Source organism: Meriones unguiculatus, chromosome 4 (genome assembly GCF_030254825.1).
Source record: "Meriones unguiculatus strain TT.TT164.6M chromosome 4, Bangor_MerUng_6.1, whole genome shotgun sequence".
Classification (NCBI taxonomy): domain Eukaryota; kingdom Metazoa; phylum Chordata; class Mammalia; order Rodentia; family Muridae; genus Meriones; species Meriones unguiculatus.
In genome coordinates this window covers 37,126,043-37,145,132 of record NC_083352.1, presented here as the reverse complement: position 1 = coordinate 37,145,132, position 19,090 = coordinate 37,126,043, and the positions used below count along the sequence as shown (strand labels likewise).

The 19,090-nt window shown below is 42.3% G+C and overlaps 1 non-coding gene across 1 annotated transcript; it reads left to right on the top strand.

Moving 5' to 3' along the window:
* The first annotated feature begins 17,725 nt into the window (after positions 1 to 17,725).
* Positions 17,726 to 17,849, top strand: LOC132653890 (U6atac minor spliceosomal RNA). The gene has a single exon (XR_009591716.1). It is a non-coding gene; the product is annotated as a U6atac minor spliceosomal RNA (small nuclear RNA).
* The last annotated feature ends 1,241 nt before the right edge of the window (positions 17,850 to 19,090 follow it).

The following is a 19,090-nucleotide window of genomic DNA, read 5'->3' as shown; positions in this document are numbered from 1 at the left end:
GTTAAGCAAGTTTTGTTTTGAGTTTGGGCTATGTTCATAGCTATCCCCAGAGGCAGGTGGCAGGATCTGCAGGTTGGACGACTGTTTGCTATCTAGAGGCATGATCTAGGATTTGCAGCTTCTCTGTCTGGGTACCTCAGCCAGAATGAGGGTGTCTATGGAAGTGGGAATAAAAGGGACCCAGAGGACCTCAGGACTGATGTAAATGGCAGTGGGTCATCAAGGAGATGAGTATTTGCTGATCGCCTCTGTGGTCCAGGTGTGGTAAGCATTGCTTTAACCCATGTCTTCATTTCATCTCTATTCCTCTTGCTATGGCTGGTATAATTTCTCACGCCAGGGAGTAGCCTCTCTGAATTGGGATAGCTCACGTAAGATCGCATAGCTAACACATGGCAGAAGTGAAATAAACACTCTAGATGGGCTCAGCTCCAGCTTCCTCCTGGTATGGGAATGGCGGTCGGGAGAGCCTAGAGAGCATCCTGGTCTGGATGCAGTGTGGAACTGAGCACAGCTGGTGCTACGTAGGGGTCAGCACATTCCTCTTCGCAAGAAGAGAGGCCAGGATGTGGAAAGAAAAGTATGAGCTGCTTTAAAAACCCAAGAAGGAGGGTCTTGAACTTCATGTTCATTAGCATAGGGCCGTTGTGACCTAAGAGAGCAGAACCCTTTCAGTAGAGCGGTTTGTTCCGATGCACTTGGAGAAAAGAGGTTTAAGAATCTGTAAACAGAATGCATCAGTCTGGCAAAGTGTGCGTCCCAGAACCAGGAATGGCATTACTTTACCCACTGTGATGGCTTGTCCGGGCCTCAGGGGATAGATGTTTTTCAGTGCCCCACCTATGTTGAATTATCAGTAAAATAAACATAACATATTCTGTTGATTTTGTCTACTTTGTATGGGTCTATGATTGCAGAACTCATTTCCTCTGTTGGCCACTGGCTAGGTTGGCCAACACACACACACACACACACACACACACACACACACACACACAGATACACAGATGTGCACACACGCACACACACACACATTACTGATGCAAAAAAAGTGAGACATTGTTTGAGGTCGTGTAATTGCCATCACCAGTTGTTTATACCTGTCTCACGACCTGACTCATAGGACAGGATGGTTACACTGTATTTCTTTATGTTTGTATCAAATAGTGGTGCCATTAGATTAGAGTTTCTTCAACTTTTTTCACTAATGGCTCATTTTTACCCAGGAACTTTTATATGAAACTGAATATACACACACACATACATACAAACATACATACATTCATACACAGATACATAATATAAAATAGGTATACAAGCCAAACATTTATTAATAATAGAGAATAAAGAAATCTACTTGAAAAAATTCTTTGGCATGCATATACTCTGAAGGAAAAAAGCAAGTTTACGTGCTAATGAGATGGACACACTTACTTATTTTTACATAAACATTTAAAGCCTGCCTGAATATGCGGTACTGCAGAACACAGACGATCTTTATGTCTTTCAGAGTTGAACACTATTTTACCTTTACAATTGTGAATCACTTCCTATAAAAATGTAGGATTGAATGATACAAATATGTTTAGGGCCATGCCAGAGGTTTTAAAAATTCTGTGTTAATTTTAAGCCAAAAATCATTTAGTAATTTTTGTATTGTTTGAGTCTGTGGCTTAGACCACAATTAAAAAATTAAACATCCTAAGACTTAGTTGAATAGTCTTTCATTCATTTTCATATTCTTTCTTTTTTTTTCTTCTTTGTAAAGGAAACAACAGAACAGTGTCTTGTAGTGATGGAATGAGAATGATGATAGAAAATCGTTAAAAGCTTTTGTTTCCTGTGATTAAACCGTTATGTTTCTCTAAAAGCAGAACATTTTTTGTATTGGTTCGTATCACACAGTCCATTGAAGCTGAGTGGGAGGGTTTTCAGCAGCCTTTATTAGTGTTGCATGGCATGGTGGCATGTGCAGTGTCAAGGGCACATGTGTGTTCAGATCCCAAACTAGAATGCAGTCTGCAGATGTGACATACGCCATCCTTTCCAGAAACACTTCAGATGCATTACATTGAATTAATTTGGGAGCATTGGGCGGGGATGGGAGCTTTTGTCCACTCCCCGTCTCACGGTTGGTGCCCTATTTGGCTTAGACCTGTGCATGCTGCCCCAGCCCCTGTGAGTTCATATGTGCGCCAGCCCTGCTGTGTCCGGAAGGCATGCTCTCTTGTTGTCTTCCATCCCCACTGGCTCTTACAATCTTTCCTCTTCTGCATATATCCCTGAGCACTAAGGGCAGGGATTTTATGGAGACATCCCATTTAGGGGTGAGTGTTCCAAGGTCTCACAGTCTCTGCTCATTGTTTAGTTGTGGGTCTCCGTATTTGTTTCTGTATTCTCTGATGATGGTTAAGCAAGACACTGATGTGTGAGAACGGGAGAATGTCCTTAGGAGTCATTCTGTTGCTATGTTCCCTTAGCAGGATAGTAGCTTTTGATTTCCCCTAGGTCCATGGCCTATCTAGACTCAGGTTCTCAGCTACCAAAGTGGTGTCAGGTTATGAGTTCCATTTCATGGAATGGGCCTTAAATCCAACCAGATAGTTGATGGTTTCTCCCATTTTTTTTTTTTTTTTGCCACCATTTCCCCAGTGTGTTGGAGTAACAGTGACATATCAAAGGGAAAGAGGTCAAGAAAAGCTTTGTGAGGTTGGGTATAGGTGGGCAATTAATAGGGCTATTAGGTAAAGCCCTAGTCTTTTGGTTCTTTTAAATTTTTGAAACATGTACCTACCTGGCTCAGAACTCACTATAGAGTCCAGCCTTTCCTCAAACTCATGACAACCCTTTTGCCTCAGACTCCTGAGCACTAGCACTGTAGCCTGTACCACCACGGAAGAATTCTCCCAAGTTCTTATCTTTTTCAAGGAAGTAATTAAGCCAAGAGACATGGGATGTTTAAACAGAAGTTTTATTTATTTAGCAAAGCAAAGCAAAATATTCCAGAGAAAGATAAGTGGGGCTAACTTGAAGGGTCATAGTGGCCCATTGAGTAATGCTTTGTTTTTTTTTTTTTTGTTTGTTTTTTTGTTTTGCTTTTCAAGACAGGGTTTCTGTGCATAGAACAGGCTCTCCTGGACTTGCTTTGTAGACCAGGCTGACTTGAACTCACAGGAATCTGTCTGCCTCTGCCTCCTCATGTCTGGGATTAAAGGTGTGTGCCACCATGCCTGGATTGCACTGTAGATTTTGAAGAAGTTTTTAATGGTTCATTTCTTCTTCTGATGTCAGCATTACGTTCTTCCCTTTGGCTACATACAACCTTCATCATAGCCTTTATTAGTGTTGCTCTGGGGTCCAGATGTCCCTGTGATTTTTCTTTCTCTGCTTATCAAGATGTTCTTTGATGGGTATCAAGATGTTCTCTGATGACAGTGCCTTCTGATGTGGTGGGAAGAACGTAACTGTAGCTATAGAGTTACAAAGGGACAGTTTAACCATCTATTGAGTTACAAAGGAACATTTTAATCATCAAGGAACAAAGCTACCAGGAAATAGCATAAGTCCCCTGGTTACCTGATATCTGATTCCCAGCAAAAGTCCTTTCTGATCGTGTCTGCCCAGTTATCTATTTTTTAAAACTTTTAATTGACTCTTTGTGAATTTCACATCATGTACCCCAATCACACTCATCTCTCCATCCCCTCATACTCACCGTCCATCTTTGCAACCTCCCCCCAACAGAAAAAAATCTCAATGTGGAAGCTGCAGTGTGTCACAGTGTGTCTCAGTAAACCCTTCTGTCCATACATCTTTGCTTGCAAATTTTCATTGCAATGAGTCATTGGTCTGGGTACAAGGCCTCTGGCTTCTGCTACTCCATCAATACTGGGACTCCTCTCAGATGTCCTGTTGTTGCCCTGTGCCGTGGAGATCCTGTAGTTTTGGACTCTGTAGGACTGGCCTCTTCATGCACTCAGTTCATCCATGGGGCAGATGTTGGGCTGGGCCAATTCAAAGCCCTGGACTGGGGCTGAGAAATATCTGAGTTGGTCAGCCTGCTGGATTTCCCATCCTCCCACCCTCAGGGCCAGCTCATTGGCACTCACACCTCCAACCAGGGTCAGCTCTACCCTGCTGCCCAGGTGCAGGGCCAGGTCTCCTGAGTGTTGGCAGCTGGTGACAGACAAGGTCAGTTCTCTCACTCTCATGGCTCCTGGGTGAGGGCGGGAGACACTCTACCTCAGGGACACTGCCCCACAGCAGACAAGTTGGGGGACCAGCTCGCCCATGCTCACATGCTGGCTCACCCATGCCACCCTCCATCAGGGTCACCTCTACTGTGCTACCTAGGTCAGGTAGGAGACCTGCTTGTCCAAGTGAGCAGCAGATGAGGCGCAGGGACAGCTTTAGCTCTCTATTTTTTTTTAATTTATTTTTTATTTTTTACAGTTTATTCATTTTATATTCCGATTGCAGCCCCCTCCCTCATCTCTTTCCAGTCCCACTCTCCCTCATAACCTCTGTCCCCTTCTCCTCCCCTGCCCTCTGACCCTAGCTTATCAAGTCTCATCGGGACTGCCTGGATCCTCTTAGCTCTTATTTTTAAAGTAACCGTTTTCCAGGTGGCTGGACTGGGGGGCAGGATTAGGCAGGAAAACATAGTGCATGTGTGGGAAGGCAAGAAATATCGTAAGTTAGGAAGGTGCGAGAAATTTCTCACAGCCAGAGGTGGACAAAGGCAAGAGACAGGGCTCAGATGGTCAGGATATCCATACGAGAGGGGATGATGTATGGCGCACTAATAATTTTTAGTTTATTCCATCAAAGGTTTAAGCAATAAGCATAATGATCTTTTTTTTATGCTTGTAAATATCGTCATAGAAGGAGAGAGGGGGCTGGAGTCCAGATGAAACGTAGACCTGAGGAAGTTGTTTCTATGGTGCCCAGGATGGCAAAGAGTGGGGGAGAGTGGGAATCCTTTAGAGGCCTACTGACATAATCCAGGGACAAATTTCACATGGGTACTTGGAGAGGCTGCCTCTCAACCTGCTGTCTGGACCTTATGTGAGAGGTAGAATTTATCACCAGGAGAAAACATGTAAGAAGCACAGCAAAATATTTTTACACTTTAATTGGGAAATGGTGGATTGAAAATCTATTTTGATTGTACTGATTCTGAAATGCCTGTGGAAGATCTGTGCCAGGTAGTTTCCGGGTTAAAAGACTAAGCTTTGGAAATAGACTGCCTGGGCCGCAGAACAGCTCCATTGTGTTTTCTGGGTGACCTCAGGGCCCACTGTTTAACATAGTTCTTTCAGAACAGGGGCAGTAAGTGAAGAAAGGTAATGGCCACGCGTTCTCACTCACATGTGGAAACTGTAGAGACAGACCTCCTAGAAGTAGAGAATAGAAAGTGGCTTCCAGAAGTTGGGGATGGAAATGGAAATGGCTGGGAAAAAACAAAAAACAAAAAACAAACAAACAAACAAAAAAACCCAAAACCCCAAACTAAACAAACAAACAAACAAACAAACAAAAAACAAACCAAAAAAACACCAAAGAAATAAGGAAACAAATAAGAGGAAACAAAAATTGATAGAGTGAGGTGACTAGTTATGTGAAAGGATTTTGGTGCTTCCAAAGCAAAGCATGACTGTTTGAGATGATGAGTATATGTTAATTACTTTTATTTGATCATTATGTGTTGAATACAGGCATACATTACAGTTTCCTGTAAATACGTGCAACCATTATATCCCAATTGAAATAATTTAAAATTATTTTCAAATGGTAATGATAATAGTTTTGACCTTCTAGTTTTTTTGTGGAGTGTGTATGACTTAATCCATAATCAGATACTTAGAACTGTGTCTCACTGTTACCAAGTGTCTGTAATTATATCCTTTTAAAATAATAATAATAATAATAATAATAATGACAATCAGTTAGAAACATAAGTCTCAAGCCAGGCTCTATTTGAATATTTTGAAGTAAGGTATAACCTGTGGCTATGGTGTCAGATGTCTTTTCCAAAGCTGTTGCAAATTAGTTGACTGTCTTCATTTCAAGGGATGGCGTGTATGTCCTTTCACTTTGAACTCGCATAGATGTGTGACTCATATGTTACAGGTGAAAACGATACTGCGTGACTTCTGAGGCTAGGTCAGAAAAAGACCACGCAGCTGCTGCCTTGTTAATTATAAAACCCCACCCTCAAGTCCCAAGCTGGGGTGCTGGAGGGAAGCCTAGACTACATAGAGAGGTCACATATTGAACCGAGTGCTGGTCGCTTTAGACTAGGTACCGAAACACCAAAGATTCCTCTCTCCAGCCTGTCTTAATCCATTTGGGCTGCTGTGACAAGAACAGCATTGACAGAGGAGCATAACGAAATACCAAGTTCCCCTATTTCTGGGGCCTGAGAGTCTAAGATAGAGGCGCTGGTAGAGCTTGTGAAGGACCTTCTCCTGGCTCGCAGATGGCCTCCTTTTGCTGTAGCCTGTATCTTTTGCCTCTCTTCCTGTTTTTCCAAGGGCACTAACCTCAGTATGATGCTCCCACCCACAGACCTCATCCAAACTCTATTTCCCCTCAAAGGTCTACTTCATAGTTCTTCTGCATTGAGGTTAGGGTTTCCAGATAAAAATGTCTGGGTGTTGTAGACATTTTGGTTCATGATACACAAACATGCTTTTGTTATAATCCCACGTGGGGGGATTTTAGTTTGCATACACCTGTTAATTGTCTTGTTCGGAGTTCGGTCTTTGCTAGCTGAAAGTGGTTGAATTCTGAGGACTTTGTGAGGTCTGAATATGATAGCCCAGAGGAAAAAAGTGTGGTGTCTTGGCTATGTCGGAGGACTGCTTGCTGCTCTTGGTAGTTTGCTGGTTCCCTGGACTTCTGGAATTCGTGATGACAGTTATTGGTATCATCCCCAAAAGAATCCTATGACCCTGCGGCAGGAAGATGTAGAGAGAGCTATGTCCCCTTTCCCTTCCAACCTTCTTTTTCCCCTATATGGGATTGGGGGTTTGGAAGAGAGCTATAAGCTTTAAGGAACCCCCAAATAAAGGAGTGTTTGGAAAAACCAGCACCTACATCTGGGGCCACACACATTTTGTCCATCCTAGCTGTCTAGCTTGTAAGTCATCCCAGCCTTGAGTCCTCTTGGCTTAGGCTCAGATGTTTTGAGTAAAGAGGGCTCATCCTTATTGTATCCCTTTCCAATTTTTGGCTCTCAATGTGTGGGAACGTAACAACATGGGTATTTTTTAAGCTTCTAAATATTAGGGTGATTTTTTTTTTAACCCAGACAATAGTAGCAGATGGTGGGTGAACATGTTCACAGAAATTAGGTATGCAAAGCAAGCACAGATGGTCACTGGTTTGAAAATGAGGAGTAGAAACAGAAGCATTAAAAGCATAGGGCAATACGAGGAACATGCGTGATGAGGTTCCTCTCACACCAAGTCTAAAGTACTAACATGGAGGGCATGTGTGGGAGCGGGTGAGCACAAGGAGAAAAGGCAAGTGTCATGCGGTGCCTGACGGACTTGGTAATTATGGAGGGTTCGGAGCTATACCAACAGAACAGCGAGGACAGAGGGGGTCGGCCATGGCTTGAAGACTTGTAGATGGAGCGGTGAATGTAAGAAATGCTTTCAAGACTTGTCAATGGCAGGAAAGCTAGGAGAGTGCTGGGAAAGTCCGTGCTGGGGACGCTGCTCAAAAGAAAGTTTTCTCTTTCTCTCTCACCCACCTCCCCTCTCTCTGTCTTTCTTCACTGAGTACTTGGTAGGTTCAGAGGCTGAGACAGTCAGTGTCTTGATTAGGAACCTACACTAGTGTTTCTTTGCCCCCAGGAACAGAGCAAAACTGCTAAATAGTGGCTTAGAGAAACTCTGATTGTCTGGCACAGGTCACAGCCGTCTCAGCACAGCCCTGCAGTCCCTGCACAGACTAGCAGGTGGAGCAGACTCAGGCCCCTTTACCAAGGTCCTCCATATAGTATTTAAATTATTAAGGCCCTTCCTTCCTCCTCCTTTGTAACTGGAATGGTATGTGTTTGTTTAAATGTGCCCTTTCCCCTCGGTCAGCTCAATTTTTACATGCATTGAAACACATTAGATGCTTATTAGAAATGTAAATTCCTAGATTCTCCATTCAAGAGATTTGTATTAAATTGTAAGGTCCAAATTCATTGTGGGTGGTCCGCAGACCACACATTAAGAAACAGTACTCAAATCAGCATATGGAATTCTCATTTCTTATGTACTTATACACACACACACACACACAGTCTTATACCATCTCTTCTTTCTGGAATATTGTTATTTATTTATTTTTGGGTCTGGAACTTTTTCTGGGAAAACTCAATTGACCATCTATTTCTACATTAGTCTTTCTCTTTAACTTTTGTCTTATTATTATTTTTTGTATGTGTGTGTGTGTGATGGAAGGGAAGCAAAGCTATGTCTTCATACATGCCGGGGGAGTATTGTATCCATGGTCTGTATGCTCAGTCCGCAGCTCTTATTTATGACATTATATAAGATTATTTTGAATTGAACTTTCCTTCCATTTAGGCAAACACCTGGCAATGAGTGGTAGGCACTGGAGACTAAACATGGATCTGAATTTCGAGAGGCTCATATTTTTACCAGCATGCCTTTTCCTGAGGGTGAGTTTTTACATTCCCTATCAGACATTGGGCTGCATTTCAGGAAAGGGCTGTGTTCTTTAGAAGCTACCGTACCCCAGAGAGCCCAGAGCTGGGCACTGGGCTGTTGGTCAGTGAGTAGGTGGAAATGGCTTTTGGATCTGAGATTTGTTGGTCAGGGAAGCTAATACTTCCTCTACACCTCCTTCGTCAACAATAGACCACTAAGGAACACCTTCCCTGAGAATTGCCACTATCCCTATTGTTTATCCCCCTCATCTCCACTTTGCTATGTGGCTGCATTTGCATGTACTTGCTGGTCTGGCTGGACAAACCAACACATTCAAGGGCCTGGGCAGCCAGCCAATGCTCCCAAGCCCTTCCCTGCATTGTGTCCCACTTCCTCTTTGGTAAAAGCCCATGTGATTTTCATGCTTTGGAAGATTTGGGCCCTTGTGAAATCTCTCCTGGGGAATTAGCCACACTGAATTCCATGCTTTGTCTGCCCTCTGTCCTGGCAGGAGCCTGTATTGTTTCATTCCCACGTCCTCTCACTCCTTGAGACGGTGCAATGGTTCAGCTCAAGTTCATTTGGTAGTGTGCTCTGAAATGTCGCTGAGTTTTCCCACTGTTTGTTCTGAATTAACTAATAGTTGGTGGGATCGTTAGAATGCTGGAAAACATGAATTGGAGCTTTGTGGCGCGAGCAGGGGCCTCTTCTGCCCACCAGATCCTATTGCTAAAGTGGCTCCAATGTTAATACCAGCTTACTTGCTGCCTGAACAGTTGTGAAGAAAGAATGTGTGTGTGTGTGTGTGTATGTGAGGGGGGGTGGGTGGAATAACAGAAATATGTAGAGAAAAAAAACTGAGGGAAGGGAGAAAAAAATAGAAATTAATTTTAGCCTATTTTTCCACTTAAGGAGATTGCCAGGGGACATTTCTGTTTTTCTTTTCTGGATTATTCTCAGGTTAGTGAAGTTTCTAGTTTCTTTGAAGTCTCAGTTTTGTCATGTGATATTTTGCCTTCAGCTGGGCACATGATCTTTTGCTGTGAGCTCTCTCGTGTGAGGGGTATGACTTTGGCCCGCTGAGAGCATCCATGGGTGGACTTTGAAGAGAGGAGCTATGTCGAGGCCCACACACAGTGAGGCTTCACTTTTTGGATAGCCATCGCTGCCCTGATCTTCATGCTTCAACACTTGATTTTGCAGAGAGAAATGTTCAAGAGAACTTCTGCGGGCAATCCAACATAGTCTTGTGGCTTTCTCTGACTTGTGCCGATTTGTGTTGCTGTTTGATTGTTGGCCTTTGGAACTGGACTGATGGGATCCTTATGACTGAGTTTGGTAATCCCCAAAGAACCATGGACTCTAATCATCAGCAGGAAGTAGATAAAAGATATCTACAGCCTTTTTCTTTCTAATCTCCCATCTAAAGTTGGGGGGGGATAGGGTTGGAAGGGAACTAAAGGTGTTTAAGAACCCTAAATAAAGTGCGTTTGGTGAAAAATATAAGCCTTCAGCATAGATTTCAAGTTGAAAGAGAGTATGTAATTTTCTGCCATTGTTAGTTTGAGAAATGATGGTCATGATGATTATGACTGTTATTTATGCTGTGTATCTATTCTGGTTCTGTGTCATGGACTGGATTAGGAGGGCAACCACAGACTGTTAAGGCAAAGTGCTAAGCAGTTAATATGGTCATTGTTTCTTATTTACACAGTTCAGCAAAACTGTTATTATAATCCTAGGGCACAGGAACTATGTGAAGGAAGATCAGGGAATCCTGGCCAGTTGGATTCCAGCATGACTCTGCTGCACTCTGCCATGCCCATTTTCTTATACTTCCTCATGCTGCAACTGAGAGGGGGGAAGCACATTTTCCAGGGTTCATTGATCCTAGATTTTTCTAACCTTTGCTAGCTGTTTGGTGTAATGGTTTGGATTCATGAAAGGCTGTCAGAGCTATAATATTGAAGTTTTGTTCACTTCAATATTTGTTCACAGGTGTCTTAGTTAGGGTTTCTATTGCCGTGAAGAAACTCCATGACCACAGCCACTCTCATAAAGGAAAACATTTAATTGGGGCTGGCTTACAGTTTCAGAGGTTCAGTCCATTATCATAGTGGCGGGAAGCATGGTGGTGTCTAGGCAGACATGGTGCTGGAGAAGGAGCTGAGAACTTGAGTCACAGGCAGCAAGGAGGAGACTGTTCCACACTTGGAGTAGTTTGAGCATATATAAGACCTCAAAGCCTGCCCCCCACTGTGACACATTTCCTCCAATAAGGCCACACCTACTCCAACAAAGCCACATCTCCTAATAGTGTCACTCCCAGTGGGATAAGCATTCAAATACATGAGTCTACAGGGTCATATCTATTCAAACCATGACACCAGGAAAGAAGGTAGAACCATCAGCCTCATTGAAGCCTGTGAATTCTGTGGGCAGGAGCCTGGAAATTCCTGCCAGAATGGGTTTCAGACAATTAGAAAATACCCACTCTTTCGATGAATGGTGTTTCCCTCGCTGGGGTTAATTGGCCTTCGACTCCCTCTCTACATACCTTCATGTGGTTTTAATGACCCCAGAGAGCAACCAAAAGAACCAGGGTGCATATTTACAACAGAAACACATCTGAACCTACTCTTCAGTAACAGAGACCATGTGTTCTGAAGAATTTCTGTTGGAGTCCGTTTATCATCGCTATAAAAACATTTCAAATGAGAGCAGAGTGGACAGGAAACCAGGGGAATTCTACAGGGCGCTCTGGCTGTGGATGGCTGCATGCCTGGCCTTGCTTAGTCACCAAGCGAAACGTGCGTGCTAGCATTTCATCTATCACAGCCTTTGGCCCTCTTGCTCCCTGAGCATTTCCACCTGTGTCACCAGCAGACCCAGGGCTGGCTTGTGAACAAATCACCCATGTGTGGTCTGCACTAGAGCTGCTATTTAAGTTGAGAGAGAACTTTGTTCCATGCTGAGTGGTGTCTTACTTTAGATTTAAAAAAAAAAAAAATCCCTTAACTGACGATGAAAAATGGGTATAATAACTCATGACTACTTTATACAATACACATGTAAACTCCATGAAAAATGTGGCGTTCTTATCCCAGAACAAATGCCACCACATCTCATCAAACTTGGGCATATTAGGAAGGAAGTTAGCGCTTTTGCTATGATTTCTCCAGATTTCTGGTGGCGTTGGGGCAGGAAATGAACATTTTTGGTTCATGTCCTGGTCCTAGTTGGAGGACTATCTTCTCTCTGAGTGCTCTTCTCTGAGTTAGATATTCACGGTTTGAATTAAAGTCTAAGTCAGTGAAGGCTCCAGGCTTAGATATCCTGCTAAACCCAATCCTGGGACACCAGGATCATCAGATTGTTTTTTCCGACATTTATCTCCAGGTGCTTCTTTAACACTTGTGTGTTTTTCTCCTGAATGTCATCTGTTTCCACATTCATATCATGGCTGAACTTCAAAATCAATGGCCTTTTCCCTCTGAAAATAAAGCCTGATTCTTCTCTGATCAAGTCCTCCCGTCCTGTTCTTCCTCTTCTCTTGTTTCCTCTATTGTACTCTCCTCTCCCCTCTCCTTTGCTATTCTCCCCTCTTGTCTCCTCTCTTCCATTTCATTGCCATCCCTTCCTCTCTGTTTTCCCCTCATTTTCTTCTCCTCTCCCTCTGTTTTCCTCTCCTCTCTTCCTCCTTTCCCTTCTTTCTTCCCCATTTTTCCTTTCCCTTTTGGCTGGAGTTGAGGTTCAGATATTGAAGTATCTACTTGATTTTTAAAATCAGAAAAACTCAGAGCAAGCTTTTCTAGAATCCAGATCTTCTCATTTCTCCCCTTTCCTTCCTTCTGTCCTGGTCAACAGCATTAGATTTCATTTGTTAGGGCTGGGGCCTTGGTGAAGTTTTGTGCTCCATACTGCCCTCACTCTGAGTATGTGAGAGGTCACCAAGCATACCCTGAACATGTGAGAGGTCGCCAAGCACCGGAGATCATTCTGGTAAAGGCATGACCAGCTCTACGTACAAACCCTTCCATTTCTTGTCAGACATTCACTGTTTCTCATCTCCTTCCCTGGTTTTGGCTTTTAGTCTGAACATAGCTGCCATTAATATTTTATAAGGTGAAACTATGTACTTGTTTAAAATTCCTTAGGGGCTGGTAACACAGGTATAGCTTTCAAGCCTAACAGAAAAGCCCTTAGCCAAGCCAAAAGAACCTCAAGCTCTGTCTCAAGCCTGCTCTCCATTTTTATACGCCTACTACTCCCTGAGTAAACGCCATCCAAGTCGCCTTGTGTGGAGCATGTAAGGTGTCTCATGCCTATAACTTCAGCACTCAGAAGACTGACGGGGATGTGGGGATCACCATGAGTTTGGAGTCAGCTTGGGCTCTGTAGTGAGTTCTTGAATGAAATCCTGACTCAAAACAAAATGTATCCAGTGCTCAATGGAACTTGATGTTCAATTCTTGACACACATTTACTTATTAAGTAATCAATAATGAACGATGAATGTTGGGGAGTGTTTTTTTTTTTCTGTTCCAGAAACACTCTAGTGACACAGCAATATAGCATAGGAATATAGCAGTGACCATGAAGACGAAGAAGGTCCTACATGCACGAAGCTGACATCCTAGTAGATGAAGACAGTGCACGAGTATACAAAGAAGTTTATACCTGAACGTTATGGAGGCAATGGTCTTGAGCGATGAGGTTGTGGGTATTTAAAGGTGGATATGTGACCCTCCGGGCTCTTTCTTTCTACAGTATTCTCTGGAAGAGTCTCCCAAGCAGGTCTGTTCTAACAGAGATCTTTGCTGGCAGGAGGCAAGCTTGGGCCCAAGGGAACAGCAGCCATGCAGTCTCCGTGTGTCCAGAATGCCCTTAACAGATTACAAGGACAATTAGATGACCTGTGCACCGCTTCTGAGAGGTTGAGGGAGGGAGTGTGAGCAGAAAGAGATGAGGAGGCACCCAAAGAATGTTAGGCCTTCCAGGCATGGCAAAGGGCTCAGTTTTTTTTTTTTTTTTTTTTTTTTTTTTTATTTAAAAAGGGGCAGGTATGTGTCTGACTGGGTTTGCACTATCAAAAGATTATTGCAGAACAACAAGTATCAGCATAAGAAGAAACTGAAAGACCAGAGTATGGGTGGTGGAAAACTGTCTGGCAGTTCCTCACAGAATAAAAGCCATCCCACAGCACTGACATAGAGAATGTAATGCTAAATGAAAGAAGGCAGACAGGCTGGACATGGTGGCATACTCCTGTAACCCTAGCCCTCAGAGGCACTGAGGTAGGAGTTTGTGTGTTAAGGTCAGAGTAAGATATATAGCCGAGGGTGCTCCTGAGAGTCCTACCTTATTCATGGCCTGTCTATCGGCAGTGTGTAGACTTGCTCACCCCTCTCTTGTTTTGTGCTCATGTCTTTGCTCAGTGTGCATACGTAGGAACAGATGAGAGGAACGAAGGGATGCCAAGAGGGAGGCAATAAAGGAAGAGAAAAGAAAAAGGGAGAGGCAAGGCAAGGAGAACGAACTAAATTCCTTTGTGTTCCTTCTTAAGTGTATTAATTCTACTGAACCAGATCCCAAATTTGTGATCTTCTTTAACCCTTTTCTTCCATATTCCAGATGCAGCCACACTGAGGGGTAGATCTTAAATATATACCTTTTAGAAGTGATCAGTTCCCCCATGATACTGTGATGTATATTTTACAGTAATAATGATGCTAATAATTGTTTGGTTTCTGTGGAGAACGTAATCATAGTGAAATATGAAGAGCAGTTAAGGGACTAATGTGGAGATACAGGGGATGACAGTAGTTGAGAGAGGCGGCATTAGAGAGGGACATTTACTCAGACCTTTCCCTTCTTGTTTTCACCTGGAGACGCTTGCCTATCATAACAGTGCTTGCTTTTCACCTTACTTTTTCTTGCTCTTTCTGTTGCCTGGTTGGTGAGTGAACTCAGCAGTCCACATCTTTCATGGGGTAGAGTACTAGATTAACATGCTGTAAAGATAGTAGAGATTTTGTGCCTCCTCTTCCCTCTCTTTTCAGGCCAAGTGAGGTATCAACTCCATTCTACAGACCCTAACTTCCCACCGGGAGCCCTATTGGTGCCCATTCCATGGTGGCCTTGATAGACAGATGTGATAGCAATTGACTGCAAAGGAAATCTGCTTCTTCCGTCGGCTTTATCCTGGGAGTGCTCTTTTGGTTTCTATCTTCCTGAAATCCTCCATTTCCTCCATAGAACCTTCTAATCTTGGCTTCAAGCCTGACTTTTCCTGGGAAGCATTCTCTGACCTTCTCCACGCTCTAGTGTGACTGCTGACTACGTGCTTGTCTTTTGAGTACAGGATCACGAGCATTCCTCAGGCTTACTACACACGAAACACTAATGCAATCACGTCTCAAATGCTGTCTCTGTACAGATAAAGCCACATACTTCCACATCTAATATATTTTATATTAGCAGTAAAGAGTTTCCAAGTGCATCAAGCTTTTAATTTTTTATTTATATTTTGAAATAGAGTCTTTTTGTGTAGACTGGCATGCCTCAGCGTGCAGTGATTTTCCTTCCTCTGACTATTGGGTGCTAGGACCACAGGTGTGCCACTATGTCCAGCTAGCATAAGAGCTCTGTTTGTCTCTTCCTGATTCCAATATCCTATCCCATAACTGCTCAATAAGTGTTCAACCTATCATTCTAGTATGAAACTCGTTGTTCTTGTCTCGTTTCTTTGTCATCCTCTATTGATAATTTCATAAAAGGATATAATGTGTTTTAATCAATTCCCCTCTCCTCCGCTTCCTCCCTTCTCCTCACCACCACTTTGTCTTTCTAATTTTAGATTGTCTCTTTTCTCTCCCTCTCTAACCCATGGAGACCTCCTAACACTGCCTATATGTACACTGGTGTGGGACCATCTCCTGGAGTATGCACAGGAGATGCTCACAGGCACAGCATCCAGGAAGGAAAGTTACTTTTCTTTCCCCAGCACCCATCAATTATCATAGCTTTTCAGAGAGGGGGGATCTTTAGCAGCACCTCCATTGCCCCTGTTGGAATTTTTCCTGGCTTGATCTTATGGAGGTCTTATGCTCATAGTCACAGCCGCTGTCAGTGCATGTGTGCAATGGTCCTGTCATGTCCAGTAAATAATGTTTCACTGCAGACATGGAGACCACGAGGAAGACTTCAAATACTAGACTGGATCATGATAAAACTTATAACTGAACTTATAAATTCCAAATTCAATTTACAGAAAGTGTCCAACAGGGTAACTGAGTCATGGACCCACAGTCATGGAGTGATAACTTCTTGGGGTTGAAAGCCTGAAAGCCGATAAGATTGGTTAAATTGGTATGTGCTTTCAACTTTAGGGATGATAGAAAAAAATAATGACAGAGTTATTTCTATTCTCTGAAAATTGAAGAAAATCAATATAAGTTATATATTCTTGTAGGTGCAAAAATGATAACCTTTCACAAGGCCATCTGTTTATAGAGTTACTTTTAAACTGACTCGACTGAATTTTGCTGCCTGAATATATATTTTCATCTAATATTTCTATATCTAAGGGGCTTGTATGGTTGCCTGGGCTCATAGCTGTAGTTAAGTGTTTTTGAAATAGGTTTTAGTCAGCTTGTTAATGCTGCATTTAACACTCATAGTTTGTGTTTAATATTTTTTTGACTAGGGAACTGGCTTGTTGAAGATTACAAATCTCCTGAAAATTAAACTGTAAAATGATTTCAAAGCTATTTTGAGACATTCTAAACATCTTTCTAAAATTACAGTTTGTTCACGTTGTATCCCTCTCCCTCGTCCCCTCCTAATTCCACCCTCCCTCTCTCTTCTCCTTGCATACTCCTCCCCAAGTCTACTGATAGGGGAGGTCCTCCCCAGCTTCTATCTGACTCTACTCTATCAGGTCTCTTCAGGACTGGCTGTATTGTCTTCCTCTGTGGCCTGGTAAAGCTGCTCCCCCCTCAGGGGGAGGTGCTCAAAAAGCCAGCCACTGAGTTCATGTCAGAGACAGCCACTGTTCCCCTTACTAGGGAACCCACTTGGACACTGAACTGTCATGGGCTACATCTGTGCAGGGGTTCTTCTAAACATCTTTTAAAAATGCATCCATTGACTATGTATTGCTTAAGATAGTTTACTGCTTAAAAAGATAAGCAAAACAGTTCTAATGTTATGTTTGTCTACAAGTGAAATACAAATGATAAATTATACATTTCTTTGGAAGCATGAAATTTGAATGAAGTCAAACTTAAGAGGAGCTTTACATCCATGACTGCCAGGAAAAAGCAATCACTAGCACTACCCTCCCATTCATGCAACACATTTGGTGACGTGCTTCTTTGTCTAGAAAGAAATGCTCTATTGTTTCTCTTATGGATTTAATTTAACTCTCTAACTTGCTTTGCACAGTAATATAGGAATAGAGAGATCCTTGAACTAACCAGTTTTTGAAGGCACATGAAATGGAGACTGACTTCAAGGGATTGTAGGAAGCTTATAGGCATTCCTACGGCTGGAGTAATTTCCAGCTTCATTTTATAAAGCAATTTAAAATAGAAGCCTTATGAAACTCAGTACTATGTACAATGAATATGCACCAATAAAAATACTTACCTTCACAAACACATCCCAACACAAAACAAACGAAAAAGAAGACACAGAATAACGTTCCCCCAGGGACTTTAATATTGTTTTATCATCCAGCTGTGATGGAAAGCCAGATCAGTGGCAACTGGAACATTCAGAATCCTTGATATAACATCTTCTTCTTCTTGATGCTGGTCCCCTGTGGCCCTCAAATTAGAAACAATATCATGAGTAAAAGTTGCTTAGGAGAGTCCTGAGATTTCCATGTTGTTATACCCTGATCTAAAATCCAACTTGAACTTCTTTTATTACTATTTTTCTATATTTCATGAAGGTCTTTATGGCTCCTTTTGGGATTAATGAACATACTTTAATTTATTTAAAGAAGGCTCTGGTGTGTTGTGTAATTTATTTAAGAAGGCCATGATGCATTATATAAAAGGCAACTTTTCTTTAGCACTTCCCTGGACAAGGGCAGAAAAGGCCCTTGGGTCTTATAATTTTGATGATTTTGGCATAGCTTTTAGTTAAAGAAGGTTATAGTGATATTTTGAAGAGCACTCACATATACACACGGTCAAAATTAAGATGAATACTTACGGCTTTTAAAACTCAAATTTTTTACTTAAGTTCCTCTACCAGTCAGCATGGATAAAGGTAAGAACATTTCTTGCTATCTTCTATGAAGGATCTCTCTTTTGAAGCAAATACCCTCAGTGAAAGAAAATTGATATTTGCAGCCTGATTGCCTTGTATAGAAGATTTTCTGGATGTTCAGGGAGCAGTTGTGAGTCCACCAGGCACTCAGTGGGTATTTTAATAAAGGGTGTTTGCATGAGCAACTTTTCCTAGATGCACTAGTCCTAAAGGAAGAGAAAACAAGAGGTTGGGTATGTACTGAAGGGTTGTAGCAAGTCCATGCGTTGGCTTAAAACAGAGGTGTAATTATCAGTGTAGCAGGTAGGTGAATTCAGAGTAACCATGGCAATGCATGTCTGAATCATAAAGCAACAAAGGAGAATAAAAGACTGAGAAAGCATCTTCATGAAAACATCTGTGGCATTTAAGCACACACTCTGCTACTTAAAATAGTATCAAAACCTAACGGCTTCAAAGGACAACTTCCTTAGCCAAAAAAGGACTCTCAATGGCATAAGCAACTATTGGACATTATTGGCCTTAGAACATTAGTAGCTAGACATTAGCCATGACACCCACGGTATCTGGTGGGTGAACACACCTTGGACCTCACTTAGTCTGGCTACCTGTTTTCCTAGGAACCGATAGGATCAGCGCTTCAGTAGATATCAACAGGAATGATGACAGTGCCTTTGACTTCATGACTAATTGTATGTGCGCACTTGACTGGGCCTCAGGATGGTCAGATACTGATTTTTGGAATATTGTCTGTGATGGTGTTTCTGGCAGAAATTAGTAATTGAATGGGTGGATCCAACAAAGTAAATAACTTTTCCACTGTGAGTCAATCATTGAGGGGTTAAATAGAACAAAAAGTTGAAGGATGGTTGGATGAATTCCTACAGCTGGTGCTGGGACATTTAGCTTATACTCTCCACTCTCAAGTCTTCAGATCTGGTCTGAAATCTTTGAGCTATGCTATCAACTTTCCTGTAGCTCAAACCTGAAGATGAAAATCATGAAACTTTTTAGCTCCCACAAATATATGAACCAGTATTTTACAATAAAACCTCTATCACCTAATTGATATACTCATGTGTATCCATAGACATAGTCATAGATAAAGCATATATGTATATAATTCTGGTTTTTGA